Source organism: Microtus pennsylvanicus, chromosome 2 (genome assembly GCF_037038515.1).
Source record: "Microtus pennsylvanicus isolate mMicPen1 chromosome 2, mMicPen1.hap1, whole genome shotgun sequence".
Lineage (NCBI taxonomy): Eukaryota > Metazoa > Chordata > Mammalia > Rodentia > Cricetidae > Microtus > Microtus pennsylvanicus.
In genome coordinates, this window is record NC_134580.1 from 31,413,653 (window position 1) to 31,425,999 (window position 12,347).

Sequence of the window (12,347 nt, forward strand, 5' to 3'; positions counted from 1 at the left end):
GAACATCTCAGGGACAGTTAGCTCCTGGACTGGAGCTTAGCAGAGTTCTGGGCCACACATGAAACTTGGGTGGGTCAGGCTGAGCTAAAGGTCAGAAGTGCCTGGCATACTGTCACTTAAGTGAAGGTAAGAGAGGAGAACCAGAGGTCTGGGAAAGTCGGGGATGGAAGAGTCTGTGTTGGAGAAGAGTGAATTTGGAAACTGGGGGCTTGACCAGGAGTATCCATATCCCCTGCAGGTCTGAGGTTCTGGGAGTAGGCACAAGGGAGACAGTGCAGAAGACTCCAGCCCGTCTGAGCTGTTATTACCTCACAGTCTCAAACAAAGGAGCCTATACTAAGAATAAGTGGTGATTTTTTTTTTTGACAAACTCTCACTCTGTAGCTTGCTGGCTCGCTTGCTATATAGACCAGACTGGCTAGGACTCTTCCTATCCTCCAGTGCTGGAATAAGTCACACATCACAATGCCTTCTTAGTTGTCTTTCTTCTTTCTTCCTCTTTCTTTTTCTTCTTTTAGAGACAAGGTTTCTCCTTTGTAGCCCTTGCCATTCTGAAACTCGCTCTGTAGACCAGGCTGGCCTTGAACTCACGGAGACCCTCCTGCCTCTGCCTCCTGAGTGCTGGGATTAAAGTCATGCACCATCATGCCCAGCAAAATTTTTCAAAAATGGTATCTTGATTTTGATTGTGTGCATGCATGTGTGTGTAGCACGGATTCTAATTGATCTTTATATATATATATAAAAAAAACACCTGGAGTCAGATAGAGGGCTTAATGCTGAAAGATGAGAAGATGAGGGCAGCAGAGCAGCCAGCCACTAGTTCTTACCTCTACTGAATCCTCAGACCAAGGGCGATCCTATGGCTATGAATCCTCAGACTGAATCCTGAGCTTCTGTCTCCTCCTGCCTTATATTCCCTTCTCTGTCTAGATGTATCCCTTCCTGCTGGGAGTAAAGGTGTGAGCCACCACTGCTTGGCTGTTTCTCTTTTAGACTGATTCAATCTCACGTAACCCGGGGTGGCCTTGAACTCACAGAGACCCATCAGCCACTTCTTCAGTTGCACTTCATTGGCTCTAGTGCCCCAACACTCAGGTTTCTTCTGCCTTAAAATAGCCTTGCTCACCCCCCACTACCTCCTCCAGTTACTCTCCGGCAGCCAAGCCTCACGGAAGATCGACCCCCTTTCCTCCCCACTCTCTGGGCTTCCAGCTGCTTCTAGGACTTTGCCAGGCAGGCCTCTCCCTCTCTGCCAGGGGCCACTTCTCAGTCTTTGCTGAAGCCCTTCTGGCCACTTCCTTTGTCACTTGCCCCTCTTTCCGCATGGGTCCACCCCCCCTCCACCAGCGCTTTGGAGATGATTGGAGACTGTGGGTTTTGGGGTAGCACTGGTGCCCACCCCATGTCTGCTCCTTACTGTTCCACCTAAGTTCTCCACCGTTTGAGGAAGCAGGTGATGGCAGCAGACACTTGGGGACTGTCTTAGTCACTGTTCTGTATGTGAAGAGACACCAGGACCAAAGAAATCATTTAATTAGGGGTGGCTTACAGTTTCATAGTGAGTCCTTGACCCTCATGGTGGGGAACATGGCTGCAGCAGACAGGCATGGTGCTGGAGCAGTAACTGAGAGTTTACATCTGATCCACAAGCAGGAGGCAGAGAGACAGAGCCTGGTGACACACCTCCTCCAGCCTTCCCAAACAATCCCACCAACTGTGGACCAAGCATCCAAATATGAGAACCCCTGGGAGCCATTCTCATTCACAGAAGCACAGCAACACGGGATAGGAGTCTGCCCCCTGTGGTCAGGCACCTGTTGTCTCACTACCTAGCTGGGCTTCTGGTTCTTTGCTTGTGCCCTGGGGTCTTGTTTACCTCCTGCCTGCCTTCCCTCTTTAAAACAGACCAGAACTAGCTTCTGCTTCTCTCAGTTGTTCCTGCCCAGCTCCTCAGGGTTCTGTCCCGCCCTCCTCCTAGCCGGACCCCTTCTTGTGCTTCCTTCTCCTGGTGCTGACTGACTCACACTCTCACGGTAGCAGGCCAGCTTCATCTGAATCCTGAAGCCTTGCAGAGCCGTATGGAGGAGCCGCCTGGGAGCCGCCACTACCCCAGTGCTAGAGAAGAGAGCTCCCAGGCCAGAGGGCCCCCGTTTCCATGTGAGGGACATCACTTGGACCTATAAAAAGAGGCGTGAAGTATTTTCAGGTGGTGACCGCACCGTGATAGTGCGGCATCTGTGAAGGTGGTCAGGGAAAGCCTCTGTGGGAGGTGACATTTTAGTTGAGACCTGACCCACGGGGAGACCCAGCCAGGGAAGAGCCAGGACATGATGTTCCTGTCAGAGGTCCATGCTAGCAATGAGTCTGCCCTGTCTGAGAGGCCAGTGTTGCAGACATGGGAGGACTTGGGCTACAGCTGGCAGGAAGGTGGTTCCGAGTACACCCTCCCCCAGAAACATAGCCCTTGTGTGCTTTTGCTGCCTCTGAGTGGTGACCTATAACTCCTCAGCTCCTGTCCTCTGCCTTCCTCCCTCAGACCATCTCCACAGGGGTCCTTCCTCCCTCAGACCATCTCCACAGGGGTCCTTCCTCCCTCAGACCATCTCCACAGGGGTCCTTCCTCCCTCAGCCGGGGGCCTGGTTCGGGGCCGGGCTCTTCTCTCCACAAGGGTCCTTTCTACCTCTTGTCGAGTTTTGCTCCATGTCCTATCACTAGCCTTGTCTCTCACCAGCCCCCAAGTCCACTGGAGCTTCTGAGTCCGCCATTCTCCACTGATATCATGGTGTCTTTTATTTTTCAAAGATAGATTTTATGTGAATGAGTGTTTTGCATGTGTATATGTGTACTGTGTGCGTGCAGTGCCTGTGGAAGCCAGAAAAGGTGTTAAGATATCCTGGAACTATAGTTACAGATGGTAGTGAGCTGCCTGTTGTGGATGCTGCAAACCGAACCCAGGTCTTCTGGAAGAGCAGCAAGTGCTCTTAACTACTGAGCCATCTCAGGGTGTCTTTCAGAGGAGCACAGCGACGCTACCTCCGCAGTCCCCGAGCTGTGGCCACACTGGGTCCCTGCTCCTCCTGCCTTCCCCCTCCCCCTCCCTGCTAAGTCCTATGGGCCTTTGAAAACGCTGCTCCCACCCACTGCGCTGGCAGGACTGGCTCAGGTCTCATCTCGTCCTTCAGGTCTGGGGTGTCCCTTCCTTTCTGATAACCCCCAGACAACTGGGTTCTCTGTCAGACGTTCCTCGTGGGGGCCCTTGAGCCTCCCTTCACATGTTCAGTTATACACTGAGTGTGTTTTCTTCAAAGTTATGTAAATCCTGGAAGAACAGGGCCTTTGACTGTATACACATGGCTGTGCCTGGTGTCTGTGCCTGGTGCTCATGGTTGAGCCTGGCATATGAAGTTCATGGTTGTGTGTGGTACACATGATGTTCAGAGTCATACCTGGTACATCAATACGTGCTCAGTAAACACGCGGTGAATGAATGAATGACTTCTGCAGAGCAGATAGAGAAGCATTCTTAACCTGCCCACACGCTGCAGGCTTAACCTGTCCACACACTGCAGATTTAACCTGGGCACTCGCTGCAGACTTAACCTGCCCACACGCTGCCCACACACTGCTTACTCAGCCTTGTTCACCACCCCTTAGCTTTCAAGATGGGACCCACGGTACCTAATGTCTTCCTGGCCTATGTCCTGATCCCACTTCAGCTCAGGATCCCTTTTCTTGCCCAGTTCCCACACCTCAACCTGGGTGGCTCAGCTACAGGGAGGACACCACCCTGGGTCTTTCAGACAAGTTGAATGCTTGTCTGAAGGCATCTGTGCCCAGGATAACCAGGTCCTGGGTTTAGCCCCCAACCCACTTCAGTGGGCCAGCTCTAGGTGATGCCAAATAGGGAATTATGTGGCGTTTAGGAGGCACTGTGGTCACAGGGAATGAAGCCAAAATGAGGGTGGCATTGGACCTCTCTCTGTCCCGAGAGAAAGTCAGCCTTCTGAGTTCTATGCTGGGTGTCTATATCTGTAGGCCGAGGGCCTTTTGTCCAAGGGGGCACCCCCAGTGGTGGCCCTTTCTCCTCTTTTTTCTTTTTTGTAAAAAGCAGAATCTTTGGGCTGGAGAGATGGCTCAGAGGTTAAGAGCATTGCCTGCTCTCCCAAAGGTCCTGAGTTCAATTCCCAGCAACCATATGGTGGCTCACAACCATCTGTAATGGGGTCTGGTGCCCTCTTCTGGCCTGCACACATACATGGAAGGAATGCTGTATACATAATAAATAAATAAATATTTTAAAAAAAAAGGCAGAATCTTGTTACAGAGCCATGGCTGGCATTGAACTCACATTCTTCTCTGAGATTACAGGTGTGTGTCACCGTGGCCACCCCGACTCCATCCCTGCTGCCAGCCGCATCTTGCTCAGTACACACTGAATACCACTAACGCCCAGGGCGTACTTGAGGGAAGAGTCGAGCAAGGCTTCCAGAGCCCCTGGGATGATGTCACACAGCCAGCTTGTCCCCTCTCATGTAAGTTTCCCTGTTGTTTCGGCCTCACTGTCCTGCTCCGTGGTTCTTCTTGGTCTCCGTGTCTCATGTCGGATGCTGCCTTTGGGTCCTCAGCCTGCACCTGCGCCATTTCCACAGGCCGCGCTGTGTGTCACTCCCCTCCAGCCCTCTCTCCTATTTCCAGGTCCACCAGCCTTTGATGGTCTGTGTGGACCGTCACTTCTTCAGGACTTTAAGCCCATTCCTTACGTAACAGCTACTCTCAAGATGTGCGCCTCTGTCTTGGACTGGATTTATGGTAAAAGCCATCTTATTAACTAGAAACTTCTCTGCTCAATGCCAGCACCATTAGGAAAGTTTTTTTTTCTGTCCTAAAATATTATTACTATTTTATGTGTCTGTGTGTTTTGCCTGAATGTGTATGTGTGTACCGTGTGTGGACCTGGTACCCATGGAGGTCTGAAGAGAGGGTCGGATAGCCTGGAACTGGAGTGGTGAGCTACCGTGTGGGTACTGGGAAGTGAACCTGGGTCCTCTGCAAGAGCAGCAGGAGGGCCTTGTGCTCTCAACCACTGAGCCACTCTCCATTCATCACAGGGTGGAGGGAAGGGAGACTATAAATGTGCCATGCTTTCTTAACTTTCTCAAGCAAGCAAACGAAACATTACCTTCCAGAATGTGCTAGAACCTACCCGAGGCACGCTGGAATGACCATATGCTACCCTGATGTCAAGGCCAAAGACTCATGGCGGAGTTAGTTGACTTGCATACTTTGTGCTCTGTCTTTTGGATTTGGCAATAGGACGTTTCGTGAAAACAAAACCAAGTTCAGAATGTTTTCAGCACTGTCAGTTCCCAGGCTGACAACTCTCAATGGAGTTCAGAAAAAGTAACAAGCAGCATTTTTTTCTGTGTGTGCAGTCTGGGCGTCCCTGTACCTGGGAGAGCATCCCAGAGGTTACAGGACCTTGGCGTGAACTCCAAAGCCTCAAAGGCACAGGTGGCTGCAGAACAGTTTCCTGCTTGTTGGGCCCCGATTTTGAATGTATCTTTTTGTTTAAAATGCCTTTATCACATACCAAATGTTACAGGGATTGTAGGAGAAGTGAACTAAAAGTAGAAGCAATATTTCATCATTTGTTATTTGAGAAAATTGATGACTACTCCAAAACCATTTGGCAGGAAGCAGAGGATTATGGCCCAGCTTCCTCCCCCAGGGGCAAGGCAGCATTTCTTCAAATGGGTTCCAAACTCCAGGAGCCCTGAGGACTCTAGTGAGACTCACACAGAAATAAAAGGGTCCCATTGTCTAATATTTTGGGGACTGTTGGGCTAAGCAGTCAAGTCCTGCCCCACCATGCCTAGCTCCCGTGCCAGAATAGTGGAAAAATCTAAAAACAAGATTGGGAGGCTAAGACAGGAGGCAAGATAGGGAGGCTAAGCCTAGAAGTTGAAGAGCAGCCTGGGCAATACAGCCAGACCCCTGTCTTTAAAATAAGACAAGTGGTCATGGTACTATATCTGCATAGTCCTGGGACCTGGGGTGTGAGCTCAGGAGAATAGTGAGCTCAAGGCTGTCTTCAGCCGCACTTTTAGTCTGAGGCCAGCACAGGCTGCATGAGAACTTATGTCATGAAGCCACACCAGGGACAGTAGGGGTGGCTCAGCAGTTGAGAGCAGAAGACCCAAGTCTGGTTGACTATTTGTAACTCCAGCTCCAGAGGGTCCAGATGCTCGTCTAGACTCGAGACTCCAAGGACATCAGCACTCACGTGGTGCACCCCCCACTCGCTTTTAAAAAAATCTTAAAAACTCTAGTGAAACAAACAATCAAAGGAGTGTAGCTGTTGTGTGTCTGTCTGCTTTGTGCGTTGTGTTATATGTAGGAGAAGGAAAGAGAGATAAATCATATTTCCAAGCAGATTTGACCAAATAATTATTTTCCCCTACTTTATTTTAGACAGGTCTCATTGTGTAGCCCTGGCTGACCTAAAATTTACTGAGTGACCTCCCCAGCTTTGGACTCGCGGAGTTCCAGCAGCCTCCGTCTCTAGATATTCTTTATTCTGGTGCTGGGACTCGCGGAGATCCAGCAGCCTCCGTCTCTAGATATTCTTTATTCTGGTGCTGGGACTCGCGGAGATCCACCAGCCTCTGTCTCTAGATATTCTTTATTTTGGTGCTGGGACTCTGGTGAGGGGGAATAGCTGCTTCGTGCTCAGCAGACTCCCTGCTACGAGCCAACTATGGCTTATCTGCTTATTTATTTATTTATTTATTATATATACAATATTCTATCTGTGTGCATGCCTGCAGGCTAGAAGAGGGCACCAGACCTCATTACAGATGGTTGTGAGCCACCATGTGGTTGCTGGGAATTGAAGTCAAGACCTTTGGAAGAGCAGGCAATGCTCTTAACCCCTGAGCCATCTCTACAGCCCCTGCTTGCTTCTTTCTGGTCTTGATGTGAGGTCCTGGCTGTCCTAGAACTTACTACATAGACCTGGCTGACTCCCACATGTCTCCAGAGTGCTGGGATTAAAGGTGTGTGCTACCATGATGGGGAATCTCCTTTAGCCAATGGCCTTTGAGAGGCTGGATCAGGTCGGGTGTGGCTTTGGACACCAAAGGGTCAGTGGGACTGCCCTCTCGGTCTCTCCCTTGCGCCCCACGACTCACTGCACCTGGATGTTGGACCCTTTCCTCGAGTTTCTCTTTTAATAAAGAAAACCCTTAGTATACCCTATTCAGAGCTCGTGTGGTATTGTTTGATTCACATGCCCCCATTTGACGCGTTCCTCTTCACTCCCATACCCTGCATTTTCTCTTCTATTATTTAAAAAACTTATTTGTTTTTAAATACAGTTCAACTAATATATTTTTTATTTTTAAATGTAGAAAATTTTATTTTATGCATATGAGTGCTTTGCCTGCAGGTCTGTGTACCATGTGCATGGGTGGGGCCTTCACAGGCCAGAAGGTGGCATCAGATCTTCTGGAGCTGGAGTTACAGACAGCTGTGAGCCCCCATGTGAGCGGGAAAGGAACCTGGATCGTTTATTAGAGCATTAAATGCTTTTAACTTCACTTGTGAGCTGTCAGGAGCCATTTCTCCCCAAAAATCATTACGGGAACCTTTAGATCTGACACCATGGTTGGATTCTGACCTGGTGCCCTCCACTTGATAGTTGCCTGCCTTTATAAAAGGAAGGGGGATATGTCAGGAGCCATTTCTCCCCAAAAATCATTATGGGAACCATCACCCTGAGGAGTTTGCAAAGAGCTCCACACCCTAACAATTGTTTTATTGGCAGAGCCTACCCCACACCCAATTATCTATTAATAGAGAGCTATCTGTCAGCGGAACCCGCCCCACACTCCAATTATCTAGAGAACTAGGTTTGTCAACTTGTGACTTCCTGGCCGAGGAATCATGACCTGACTGATTGTAACCTCCTGGCCAAGGACCTCGCAACCGGCTGGGACCACCACTGCAAGATTCCTTCCTGCCCATGCCCCTGCCCCCCAAATTCCTCATCCTATATAAGCTGTAACCATGACTCTAATAAACGGAGGCTTTGACAAATCTGCTTGGCCTCCTTCCTGTCTCTCGCCCATATCTTCCAGGTAGCGCCTCTCTGGAACCCTGGAATAACTGATCAGCCAGGCGGGTTACAACCCCTAGACTGAGTAACCCGCCAAGGCAGTCTACAGTGAGCTCTCCCTTCAGCACCTCAAAATTCACTTTATTTATTTATTTTGACAAGGTGTAAAGTAGCCTAGGCTGGCCTTCAACTAGGAAGCTAAGGATCCTCCTACCCTCTTCTCCCAGTTGCTGTCTGTGTCTTGGGTTAGCTGACCTTGAACTTGCTGTGTAGCTGGGAAGCATCACCATGCTGTGCTTGCTGATTTTCCAGGAGCATCTTCTGAGCCTCATCTGATGAATATGCTTTGGGAAACATTGTTCTAGAACCTTCCTTCTGGAAGAGAAGGAAAACTTTATTTAAAAAATAACCAGATCATTCCACTTAGGAGCACACAGCTCCCTACTTTTGTCAGAGCAACAGTACAAGACTCACTTTATTTCCAGAGATTGTAATGTCAAGTTACTAAATTTAAGTCCTTTTCCTCCCTAAAGAGCAATTTAGAAACATATTTCTGAGCTGTAACTTAGACGAGACAGTTTCAGCACGGAGCAATGGCCAAATGTGTTCACCAGTTTTATGTGGGATGCAAATGTCCTGGAACTTGGTTTTTGCTGCAACAATCTTCCCCCAAGTTCCTGCTCGGTGCTTCCGGTTCTGTTATGGAAGCTTAGTAGAAGCTGACTGTTGTTCCAGAAGCACAGTTGTCACAAGGATAGTCCTTCCTCCTGGGGTCACAGCAGTCCAAGCAACGCTACTGACTAAAATGAACTGACCTGGAGCCCGAGGGTCAGTGCCTGGCTCTTCCCCAGGGCTCAGGAGCTGGGGGCCAAAGGAGGGGAGAAGGCTTGACTTGCCTGCTCTGTTTCTGAGCGGTGACTCTGTCCTCTGTGTTATGGTTGGCCTGTCCTGCTGCTGGCTGTGCAGCTGGCTGAACACAGGGCAGGATCTCATGTAGCCCAGGCTAACCTCGAACTCACTAGGTAGCTAAGGACAACACTGATATCCTGATCCTCCTGCTGAGAGCTGAGAATGAAGGTGTGTGCCATGGGGTGGCTAATCTTGGTTGTCACCTTGATTGCGTCTGGAGTCAACTAAAATTCAAGCCACTGGCACTTCTGTGAGGGGTCTTCCTTCCTTCCTTCCTTCCTTCCTTCCTTCCTTCCTTCCTTCCTTCCTTCCTTCCCTCCCTCCCTCCCTCCCTCCCTCCCTCCCTCCCTCTCTCTCTCTTTCTTTTTGGCTTTTCGAGGCAGGGTTTCTCTTTGTAACAGTCCTGGCTGTCCTGGAACTCCCTTTGTAACCAGACTGTCCTTGAACTCACAGAGATCCATCGGCCTCTGCTTCCCAAGTGCTGGGACTAAAGGTGTGTACTACCACTGCCCAACTAATGAGGGGCTTTCTTTCTTTCTTTCTTTCTTTCTTTCTTTCTTTCTTTCTTTCTTTCTTTCTTTCTCCTTCTTTGTCTTCTTCTTCTTTTCTTCCTCCCCCTCCCCTCCTCCTCCTCTTCCTCCTTCTTCTTCTCATTCGGTTTTCAGAGACAGTCCTGGAAATCACTTTGTAGACCAGCCTGTCCTCATTAGGATTTCTATTGCTGTGTTAAAACTCCACGGACAAAAGCAACGCTGGGAAGGAAAGGGTTTATTTCACTTACACTTCCTGGTAGCAGTCCATCACTGAGGGAGGTCAGGGCAGGAACTCACACAGGGCTGGAACCTGGAGGCAGGAGCTGATACAGAGGTCACAGAGGAACACTGGTTATTGGCTTGCTTCTCATGGTTTGCTCAGCCTGCTTGATTAAAGGTCTCAGGGCCACCGCCCAGGAGTGGCCCTGTCCACAGTGAGCCGGGTCCTTCTAGGTTGATCATCCTTCAAGAAACTATACCATGGGCTTGCCCACAGGTCCATCTGGGGGGACCATTTTCTCAGTTGAGGGTCCCTATTCCAAAAGACTTTGACTTGTATCAGTGGACGTAGGACCCTGAGTCTGGGTGACACCCTTCTGGTGGCTGCCACACAAAAGGAGGAAGAAAATGTTTGCTTTTTGCCTGCCTCCCCTCTGAAGAGCAAGTCCTGTTGGTCCTTCACCACTGTCAGAAGCTGGCTCCCTGGGTTTCCAGTGTAGACCGAAGGCTGGCAGCTCTCCAGGACGCCTCCAGGGCTCCAGCCCTGATGTGGACTGCAGAGACATTCAGCTTCATGGACCGAATAAATGTTAGATTCCTGTCTAGGAACTCCCTCTTCAGTTGAGATAGCCATTGTTGGACCACCTGAACCGCAGTCTGTAAGCCAATCTAATAAATCCCATAAATACATTGTATTCTATCAATTCCTTTCCTGTAGAGAACCCTGCCTAATACAATACAGCCAGCAGGCCTGGCTTGACCTCCTATACCTGCCTGTTAGTGCAGGTGGTCTCTAGGTTCAGGGTGTGGTCACCTCTCTAGAGCTGGAATAAGGGAGAAGCAAGGAAACCAATTTCTCTGAACATAAGAACACTCTCATGCTCTCATGTAATATCTGAAAAAATAAAAATGAATGTAAAGATGCCCCATCGTGGATGCCTACCAGTGGGTGTAGATGTGGGCTTGAGGTCCTGTGTTTGGACCACCCGCCTCCCTGGGCAGGCCCTGCGTTGATACCGGGTCCATCTGTGCTCCTGTAGCTGTTCTTGCTGTTGCATTGTTGTGCAGATCACCCCTGCACAGTGGGTTCACTCCCAGTCTGACCTGCTCTGGGCAGAGCCAAAAGTGTGGGTAGCACCCTGGGGCTGGAGGAGTGTGGAGACGTAGCTGTGTGGGGTTCGAGGCATGTTAGAATTTAAGTGTCTCGGTGATGGTACCGGACAACAGGACTTCGAAGAGGTTGTGGGGGCTCCACCCTCAAGAATGCATTATGGACATGGTTGTTTCTGGAGTGTCTTTGTTTCAAGACCAGCTCTCTGCCCTGTACCTCCGACCTATTGCAGGTCTTCATGCTGGGCTCTCAGACACCCCAACCTCTAGGTAAGAGAGATATAAATTTTTTCCTTCTTTCCTTCTTTCTTCCTTCCAGATTTATTTCTTATGCATACATGTGTCCTTGCAGGCCAGAAGAGGGCACCAGATCTCATCAAGGGTGCTTGTGAGCCACCACCTGGTTGCTGGGAATTGAACTCAGGACCTCTGGAAGTGTAGTCAGTGCTCTTAACCCTTGAGCAGTCTCTCCGGCCCATAAGTTTCTTTTCTTTATAAAGTGTCCAGTTTGTGGTACTCTGTTACAGCAGCAGAAACTAGACTAAGGGTCTGTGCCGAGAGGCACCTAAGCAGTCTGCCTCAGTGTCCTGGGAGGACATTCAGGCTCGGGCTACCAGACCTTTCTCATCAGGAGATGGAAGCCCAGAGTTGTGTATGTGTTCTGCCAACTTCGTTTGCATTTAATTTCTGCTAATAAAACAAAAGTGATCCCAGTAAGATGTGAGCCACTCCAAACGCTGATCCCCCACGCTTCAGGCGAGTGACTGCTGGTGCCTGGCAGGCCAGTCTTCAGGTTTCAACCCTTCCCGCACATCAGTGCCAGGTACAGAGTGACCTTCCAGAGTCTCAGTTTCCGTTCAGCTCCTCCTCCAAGCCTGCTGGTCCTGCTCCTGTTCTCTGGGATGAGACAGCACTTGCAGAGACCAGATCTGAGCCCTTCAGATCTGAATATGTAAAACAGAACGGCAATGTTAGTTCTTCCGTCTTTATTTCATGAGCGTGGGTGATTCTCCTGTATGGATGCCTGTGCCTGGTGCCCTTGGTGTTGGATCCCCTGGAGCTCGAGTTACAGATGGCCGAGAGCAATGTGTTGGTGGTGGGAACTGAACTGGGGTCCATTCATCTGGAGGAGTGGCCAGTGCTCTAACCACTGGGCAATCTCTCCAGCCCTGTCTCTTCACTCTTTTTTGGAGTCACATTCTGTGCCTCAAAAGTCTCCTAGCACCGAGAACCTCCGTACTGAGCACGAGGCAGCTCCCCCACTCCAGAGAACTTCCTCTGTGGTGTCCCCAGAAACTCCCCCAGAACCTGACAGGTTCCCCTCCCTCCCTTGGCAGTCAGCCCCCAGCTGGTTGATGGTCACCCCAGGCATACACATGGCTGCCCTCCCTCCACTCATCACCCTGGGCAGACCTCACGGGGATAACTGGCCTCTCTGATGGGTCCAGTGGTGTTC